The sequence below is a fragment of the Staurois parvus genome, unplaced genomic scaffold, assembly GCF_062004578.1.
Source record: "Staurois parvus isolate SC_StPar_1 unplaced genomic scaffold, SC_StPar_1.0 ptg000327l, whole genome shotgun sequence".
Classification (NCBI taxonomy): domain Eukaryota; kingdom Metazoa; phylum Chordata; class Amphibia; order Anura; family Ranidae; genus Staurois; species Staurois parvus.
The window spans coordinates 3840020-3849939 of NW_028318123.1; the positions used below are offsets into that span (position 1 = coordinate 3840020).

At 43.7% G+C, this 9920-nt stretch overlaps 1 long non-coding RNA gene across 1 annotated transcript in view; it reads right to left on the minus strand.

The window, feature by feature from the left end:
- The window catches only part of LOC149457302 (uncharacterized), a 38424-nt gene extending 31356 nt beyond the window's left edge, over positions 1 to 7068 (minus strand). Inside the window, exon 1 of the long non-coding RNA XR_016313646.1 lies at positions 6887 to 7068. This is a non-coding gene — a long non-coding RNA (uncharacterized LOC149457302). The remainder of the gene's footprint in view (positions 1 to 6886) is intronic.
- Between the last annotated feature and the right edge of the window lie 2852 nt (positions 7069 to 9920).

Sequence of the window (9920 nt, forward strand, 5' to 3'; positions counted from 1 at the left end):
CATTGTTGCCTCTCACATTAAGGCCTCTATCATGTGAAGGGTCTGATCAGATCCACCTGTCAGTTTTTCATACAAACCTGATCTAACAGTTTATTCATCCATATGGCCTGGCAGGTGTTAACGGACTTGTGTCCGTTTACTCCTGCCCAGGGTCGGACTGACCATTCGAGCCCTCGGGCACTGCCCAAGGGCCCAGGGTAAGTAGGGGGCCCCATGAAATGCCCTTGGTACCTTTTTATAGGCATTTTTGGGTGTGCTTTGAGTGTAGGCAAGGACACAGGGGCCCCATGATCCCCTATTGCCCGGGTGCCCCATGAGTTGTCAGTCCGCCCCTGCTCCTGCCTACCTCCGGTCCAATCCAGTCCCTTAAAAAAATGGTAAGGAATCCACCCTCCTCTGTCCAGGATGATCGGATTGAAGAGCAGTCGGGTGTAAACAGACTGCTTTATGGGCTGGGTGTAAACTGACTTTGCCAGAGTGAGCTCTGTCCATGTCTGCTCTGCATAAACTGATGGCTCATCTGTCTGCTCTGATCAGCAGGGGATCTGCAGACAGATCCCCTGCTGATCAAAACTGTGTTCACCTTGTGTAAAAGGGGCTCTAGCCAGCTGATGTATTTTCTTTGTTCAGTTACCTATCCTGATCCAATGTATTACAGGTATTTACCTTAATGTTATGCGATAAGAAATTAAATTGAAATGTAATATAATTAGCACTGAAAGTGATAAGAACAGAAAGGAACAAGATAGCAACAATAGGAACAAAAAATAAATTAGTTTTCTCATGATATCAAATGGCAGCTGGCATTGCTCCACATTCACTCATGCTATTATATCTACCCGTAAAGAGAGCGTACATCATGAATAGTACATACAATACTCCATATCAGCTCAATACAACCTACTTTTTACTTGTCTTTTTTTTAATTACTTATTTACAGCAATTTAGTAAACAGGTGGTACACAGATCAATCAGCCAGATCACCCAAACAGGTCCACAATCAATGGACAGTATACATTACAGATAATGGAAAAACATTTAATGAAATGGATGGCATCACTGAAGAGATTATAAATGCAAACATTAAGTCTAAAGAATTTGCACAGAGTGGGACCACATTCTTAAGCCAACAAACAGGAAATGCTGGCAAATATGCAGGACATTGGAACCATAAGTCATCAGCAGGGGGGGGGGGAACCCCACACCCCACAGGGGTTTAATATTTTCAGAGATAGAGAGAAGAAAGTGAAGAAGAGGGAAGGTAGAAAAAGAAGGACAGAGGAAAAAAAAGAGGCTCATGAGTTCTTGAATCAGTGCACAGACATCTTGTCAGAAGAGGCAGATCCATGGACAAGACCAGAAAATGTGGATGAGTGTGCTTCTGGCCATTACACATCTCCAGTAGTTAGGGTCCACATTGGCAAACATGCAATGTAACCTCTCTGGAACCCTGTACCATCTAGTGAGTAATTTATAACCAGATTCCTGCAATCTCGATGAGATAGAGGATTTATGCTTAATAAAAAAAAAAAAGGATTTCTTAAAGATATTTTTCCCATTCGGTTCTGAAAAAGGGGGTATAGGTTTCTGGGGGAGTAGTCCACCTGGCATATGCAATGGAAAATCCAGGTAGGGTAGAATTGCAGCTGTTTTCAGGAGTGTAGAGTGACGCTTTCTGGAGCCAAATGGAGAGGAGATAAGGTCGCAGGATAACAGGTGTGGATTTCCAGCCACCAAAGTCCCAAAAGTCCTGCAGTCTTAATTTATTTAGCATGAAATCGAGGGTCAGAGAGCCTATCACTGGCAACATAAAGGAGTCAGGCCTGAAGCTGATCGCCCTAGGACAGGTTCTGAGGGCTATTTTATGAGTACTGCCTAGAATCGGGTAAGCCCTTACTGAGGTCAGACAGGAGCTGAGCAGCCATGGGAGAGCCCTCAGGGGAAAGAGTGTATGGGGGTTAGCTCAAGTGGGGGTCACCTTACCTGGGAAAAGGCAGTCCAATGACAGGTCTTTTCTTAAAATTGTGACTTGTAGTCAGTTTTAAAAGGTTGCACCGAAAACAAACAAAACAAAAATAATTCTTTGCCATCCAGGCACTAATTAAATAGTACAGGTTCCCATTTCACAGGTGAAGGGCTTCTCCCAGCCACCACCAAAAAAACAAATGTTTTGCAAGCCTTTTCCTTTCTTTTACAGAGCAATCTTCACATATAGCTCTCTCAGGTATTAGAGTCCCAGGCCACAGCAACCTCTTGCTCCAATCCGTCCTTATTTATACCACCTGCTGCTGGTCACAAGTGGAAAGCTAAATCTTGTTTGGAACCCACACTGCTAAGTGGTCCATAAACGCACACCAGATTCCACCTAGTTTCCCTATAAGAAAGAATGCGAGGTGATACATAACATCCCTCAAAACACTTCACCTTTCCTTATGTCACAGGGAAATAGAGCTTGTTCCAGGAAGACCCAACTTTTAGTAGCTGAATGTTTATACCAGTCCAGATCCCTGGTGGAAAACCCATTCATCCAGATTATTTAGACAGACTAACGGTGTCCACTTCTACTCTTGATGGACAATCCACCCAGAGGAATTGTGTGAACTTTCTCTTAACCTGGTTCAAAACGTTGGTTGAGAATAGCCACTAAAACAGGATGAGGTACAGTAATTGGGGAAGCACATTCACAGCACATTTTTACAATACTGTTACTACCAAACCACACATATGAGACCTGCACCAGAAGTGGAGGTCACATCAAGTTGTCAAAAGCAGAGGGTGAAAATTCTCCTGAAACATTGTAACCAAGGTCCAGGTGAGAAAAATTCTTAAATATTTTTCCCCGCTGCCTATTTAAATGATAAATTGGATTGCAAAACGCAGAGCCTAGCAGATTGTGATGCTTATGACTTTGAAAAGTTAATTTTGCAGTTGGACAGGTGACAGTAAAGGTCTAATTCCTTGATCAAATTAGGGATTAATATTTCCTGGCAGGTAATAAAGAAAAGCAGGTTGTTGGCATACTCTGTGACTTTGTGTAGCACCTTGTTGATCTGTATTCCTTTAATATCAGGGATTAATCTGATATATTGTAGAAGGGGCTCTAGGGTTAATATGAAAAAAGGGTTGAAAGGGAACAGCCCTGATGGATGCCATTAGCTAGAGTGAAATTAGAGGAGAGGTCCCCACAGCCACAATGGGACTGTCATACAGTGAATTGAACCATTTCATTTTTAGCACCAATAACTATATATTGAAGGGTGCTCTTCAAAAATCTACAGCTACTCAATCTAAGGCCTTTTCGGCAGTGACAGGAGGGAGTTAAAGAGATAAGAGATAAATGAGGTTCATTGCTCTGGTATTGTTGTCCCTTGCCTCTCTACCAAGCACAAAGCTGGTCTTTTCCATGTGAATACTCTCAGCAAGTATGGCAGAAACATTGGAGGAAAAAGTGAATGACTGCACTCAGATATGCAGAAAATCACAGGAGTTTATTGAAGACAGTCCATTGAAACAGACGCATATACAGCATCTACAGAATAGGAACAGCATTGAAGCGCTTTGAGCTCCAAGCGCTTAGTCATAACTTACCACTATGTGCTTGCAATGCAAAACGTTGCTGGCACTGTCCTGTAGATACTCTATATGTGTCAGTTTTGATGGATTGTCTGCAATAAATTCCTATGATTTTTCTGAGTGCAGTCATCCAATTTTTCCTCCTAGAATCTGCAGTTGTGAGCTGGACCTGCACCTTTTATGTGGAATTAAAGGCTAGACTGAGGTGGAAGGATCTGGAGCAGTGCTGCTACTTTACCCTAAGGTAGCAACCTTGACACTTATGTCTTTACAGAGAAATTTTAAGTCAGTATTTAGTAGAGAAAAAGCTGGCACAGAGCGAGGGGTCCTTTTCGGGCTTTGGAAACACTGATGTGGGCATGGGAGGTATCCTTCTGGATAGGATGACCTTGAAGTATAGAATTGAATGCTGCCATGAATTTGAAGGCCAGGGATTGTTGAAGCGTCATATTATAAAACAGCATGAATCTGTCTGGTGCGTTACCCGAAGGCTTGGATGTCTGGGCAAGAGTGAAGTCCTCCTTAGTGCCTGTTAATCGCACAAGTTTTTGGAGAGAGATCTGCAAATACTGGAAGATTAAAGCATCCCTCCAGTCCAGGGATAGATGAAGTAATGGCTTTGGGAGACTATTTAATGATGAATAAAAATCCTTGAAGCAGTTGGTGATTTCCAGAGAGTTCGTGAGCTCATGGCCTTGAGGGGAGAGAATTACTGAAATGAAGACCTGTGTGGACAGAACTTTTAGTGATCGCACAAACAACCTGCCTGATTTATTATCAAATTCATAGAAGACATTTTTGTTGCATAGAAATTTTATTTTAAACTTAAGCATGAGAAAAGAGGTTATCTGTTCTCGTAATGCCTTTAGCTCCATCTCCAGTTGGATCACCTGCAATTTTTTTTTAAGTCAGTTTTATTTAAGGTGTTCTTTTTATGTTTAGAACAGTGGTCTCCTAACTGCAACCATTTCATTGTTTTTATGTGGCCATTAGGGCATTATTGCCTCCACTGACAGCAACAGTGGAGCATAGTTCCTGCCACTGACAACTTGGCATTTATCCTTTCACTGACACCAATGATGGGGCACTATTCCTCCCGCTAATACCAAAGATGGGGCACTATTCCTCCTACTGACACCAATGATGGGCCATTATTCCTCCCCCTAATACCAGAGATGGGACCCTGTTTACTCTTGCTGTCACAAGGACATTTTCTACTTCTACTGGTCACAGTCCGACCCCCCCCTAAATTTTGAAGAACAGTAATCTGGCCCTTTGTTTAGAACTTTTGGAGACCCCTGGTTTAGAACAGGGGTCTCCAAACTATGGACTTCAAGGTGTTGAGGAACTGCAAGTCCCATGATGCCTTGCAAGACTCTGACAGCCACAGGCAAGACTCCCAGAGGCAGAGGCATGATGGGACTTGTAATACTTCAACAGCTGGAGGGCCATAGTTTGGAGACCCTGAACCTAGCTTGATAAGAGAACCTCTTATAAAGCACTTATGCACTTCCCAGACTGAAAGTGTTTTCATATCAGGAGATTCATGCTATATATCTTTTTATGAGTGATTCCAGCAGTACTTAAAAACTCCAGGATTTAAAAAAGTTTAAAAATAATTTTACCAGCACCTATCAAATAAAAAAAAAAAAAAAAAAAAAAACAGATTTCATTACAAGTCTCACCTTCTCTCCACCACTGTTCCCTGATGACTCTCCAGATGTTGAACCGCAGTTGTTTTTCTGGATTGAATGATGGTCAGCATCATTCTTTACCAAATAGCCACCTAAGGCCATACCGACAAAATCTACCCAGTTAACCTCCAGTGCATGTATGGTGCAGTTTCCATTAAATTAAACTGGAGGTCTATCTACAAATATTGACCCTGCATTAAAAAGGATGGAAATTGTGGCATGAAGATGCCAACTGGACTGGGTAGATTTTGACGGAGCGGCCACTGCTCCGGAGGATGCATAGTGAAGATCATTTGAAGTATACCGTAGATAAGTATATTCTATTTTACAAAAGTTCAGAATTCTAAACAAAAAAGGCTCATTTTCAGCACCTTTAACAACCATTTGCATAACCAGCTAGCTTAAAGGATAAGTGGCCTTTCAAACATAGAAACAAAGTGTGCTTATACTCCCTCCCTACCCTGTACAGTATACTCCTATGGGGCTGTGTCCCAAGGCCTGAACTGATAGATTAATAGTTTTTTACCCAAACAATGTGTGTATTTGATAGACATAGGTATATACAGTATTATGTTTAAACTTTCTTAAAATTTTCTAGGAATCTGACAACTAAAATCGTGATTTTCTGAAATCTTTTGAACATTGAACATGAACATTGTCCTGTACCTTGGCATCTAGATCCTGACTTGCAAGATACTAAACCAGGGGTACTGAATTAAAAGTCATGGAGGTCCGACCAGTAAAATTTTCATCCAACAGAGGTCCGAACCGCATTTGTTTTTTTAGCCCTCTTCTGCTGTATATATCACAATCCCTATACTTCAGTGTCCTTAGTCCTTCTCCCCCAACTTCACATCAGTTTCACCTTCACAGTAGTGTTCTCAGGCCCCCTGCACATCACCCCCACCCACCCCTTTACAGACCACCCCTATTATTTTCGGCAGTCTTCAACCCCCTTTCAAATCATCACCCCCACCCCACACTACTGTCCTCTGCCCCCTTCACATCTCTCCCCCACACTACTGTCCTCTTCCCCTTAACATAACCCCCAGTAGAACTGTGCCCCCTTCACATCCCCCCACAACACTGCCCCCCCCATTTTACATCTCCCTCCCCACAGCAGTGCCCCCCCTACATCTTTTCCAACAGCCATACCCCACCCCCTCACATCACAAATCCCTCCCCCCCAACAGTAGTGTTCTCTGCCATTTTCACATCAACCCCCCTCCCACACACAGCACTGCCCCCTTCACACCCCACCCCAGTAGTATACTCTGCCCTCCTCACATCAACCCCACCCCCCACTTCACATCCCTACCCCACAGTACTGTCCTCTGCCCCTTCACATCCCCCCACCGTTACATCTCCCCCTCCACAGCAATGCCCCCCTCCTCGCATCACAAATCCCCCCCCCCCCCCCAGCAGTAGTGTTCTCTGCCCTCTTCACATCAACTGCCCCACAGCACCGCCCCCTTTACATCACCCCTTCACAGCACTGCCCCCTTTACATCACCCCCCACCACCACATGCACACAGCCCTGCCCCTATTCACATTTTGCCCCCCTTTACATCACACACACAGCCAGAGTAGTGTCCCCGGCCCCCCTTCACTCTCCTACCTTAGAGCGGAGAGCGGGAGGCAGAGCATTTCTGGATCGGTTGTGGGAAGCACAGCACATCATTGAACAGAGCCAATTCCTTCCCAGCAGAGCTGACAGCAGGAGACAGGACATTTCTGGAGCGAGTATGGAATAACAGCACAGTATTGAACAGACTGCGGGAGCTGTCATAACATTTCAGGATTGAATGCAGGAAGCACAGCACAGCATTGAAAAGAGCACGGTAGCTGCAGGGCTTAACTTTTTGTAATAACCAGCAGGTGATTGGGTGCGAGCACTGCCCTGCTTCCAATCAGCCGCTGGTTAACTTAAAAAGTTAAGCCCGGCAGCTCTAGTGCTCTATTCAGTGCTGTATTGTGCTTCCCGCATCTGAAGCAAAAACGTTATGGCAGCTCCCGCTCCTGCTCAATATTGTACTGTTATTCCACACTTGTTCTGTCTCCTGCTGTCTGCTCTGCTGTTATAACAGCAATGGAGGAATGGGAAAAAGAAGCGGATCCTACATGGCGTGATCGGGTCTGGATGAAGCAGTGGCTAGGTCCGGACCATGGTCCACCATTTAGTGAAGCCTGTACTAAACCAAATTTTACCAAATCTAACCCATCAAAAATGATCATGCTGAAACAAACCCATCTTGCAAATCAAAACCACATGCTTATCTAGAAAACTGTATAATAAATACCCATATTACACACATTTTACACACACATTTTTTTTCTATGTGGGCTATTTAAAAACACTCCCGTTTGTCAAATATGCTTACATATTTTGGACTCTAAATTTTAGATGAGATTTTCAGGTGTACTTTTTCTACTACAGTTTATTTAATAAACATTCATGTTATTTGGCTTAAAAATCAGGTATGCTTTATATATTATTAGTAATATGATAGTAACAAAGGATGTCTGGAATTTACATTTCCTTCACTAATTTACAACTTTACTTGGGGATTATTCAAGTCAGGCCTGATTAATTATTAGCAAAGAAGTATATGTCCAGACATTACCCCAAAACCTCCCTCTAGAGCACATCCTAGCATTATTTTATTGTTTCTTTTTTTCTTTTTTTTCCTCATAGTGAGAAACAGCTTTTCTTACTCACTGTGACACCATGACCAGACTTATAAAAATCTTGCAGTGGCAGCTGCTAGAAGGCCAGGTCCTATTGATTTTTCCCCACCAAAGCTATATTTTCCAAGAGCCCTTTCCATACACACAGTTGTGGGCAGGCTTTTGAGAGTGAAGGCAGCAACATTGATTTGCTAGGAAATTAGTCAAAACAGCAAAATGTGCATGTTTTGTACTTAATATGTTTTATTTCTTTACCCTGATGTACAGTTTAATCACCATTGTTAAGGAAAAAAGAAAAAGTAATTGTAAAGTTACAGTTTTTTTAAATAACAAACATGTCATACTTACCTGCTACTTACCTGCTATGTGCAATGGTTTTGCAAACATCCTCTTCTGGGGTCCCCTACCAGTGCTCAGTGCTCCACCTCCTCCTATAAGGGCATTCATGCAGGCTTGATCCCGAACTGGGCTGTGTGCATCTATTGACACACACAGAGCGGCGGTCAGGGATCTCATACAGCAGATGCTCAATTCTGTGCAGCAGGTGCTCATTCCTATTTGCATTCTTATGCGCATGCACAGAATTGTGCACATAGAAGCCTAACAAGATGAGCAAGGGCTAGAATGCTCTTGTTTTACCGACCTTGGCTTGGATTCCTGACTACGTCTCGGTCTCCTGACTTGTACCTCGCTGCTGGCACGTTACCGACTTCTGCCCATTTCTGACCTTGATCCTGATTCTGCACCTATCTACCTGGCAGCTGCTGAACAAGACTTGTGACCAGTCTCCATATTACCACTGGAAGATCTCTTGTGCTGCCAAGCTTCAGTCCACTAAAACAGCTTCCTGGCACCTGCGCTCTTCCACTGCCCTAGCAGTCCCTGTCTCCACTACCAGGGGTGCTTGGACAGGAATTGCGCAAGAGGCCACCCTCGTCATTTCGGTCAGGTACGTGACAGCGGCTCAGCCCCGCCCCTAGCTCCCTCCTTACAGGAATTGATCTACAACAGCAGGAGCCAATGGCTCCCACTTCTTCCTCCATGCCCTGTGAGGAGAGAGAGAGAGAAGCAACACTGCTCTTATGCACAGCCCAGGATCGAGATCAGGCTCAGGCGAGTATCTAGGGACGCTGGGAAAAGCTGACAATGGAAGATTGTATACCTTAATGCAGAGAATACATTAATGTAAAAAACCTTAAGCCTTTACAACTACTTTAAATTGTTATTCCTGTAGATTACCTGTAGAATGCCTGTGATAATAAATACGTAGTACTTATCCCAGGAGGAGCCTCTGGATGTATCAGATTCTCTGTTCTGGTGCCACAACTCTGTAAACAGCTTTGTCCATTCTAAGGGCTCATGTACACGGGGCGTTTGGAAAACTCTTCTGAACGATGGAAACTGACTGCTGGAAAACGTAGGTTAAAAAACGTCAGTTTAGCCGCATTTGCATACCACGTTTATGCGCGTTCGCGTTTTGAAGTGTTTTTAAAAGATAACCTCAGGAGACCTTCCCAAATGCCCAGAATGCACTGAAAAATAGTAAATATTTAACTATTTCAGACATTTTGAAAGAAAAATAGAGAGCAGAAGCAGAGAGATCAGTATGTGTTGATATTACCTGTCTTTTTTGGTTGTATTCACTATGGATCCCATTAGGAGCATAATGCAGCCAGGGGCGGACTGACAACTCATGGAGCCCCCGGGCAATAGGGGATCATGGGGCCCTTGTCCTTGCCCAAACTCAAAAAAAGTCTATGAAAAAAGTACCAGGGGCATCTCATGGGGCCCCCTATTAACCCCGGGCCCTCGGGCAGTGCTCGAGTTTCCAAATGGTCAGTCCACCCCTGAATGCAGCACGTTCTAACATTTTTTCCTTCACGCGAAACCTGGAACTGACTGCGCTGGTGTACTAGGTCCATTTGAATATGTAGAAAACGCTCTCTATTTCTGATTGTGAATGC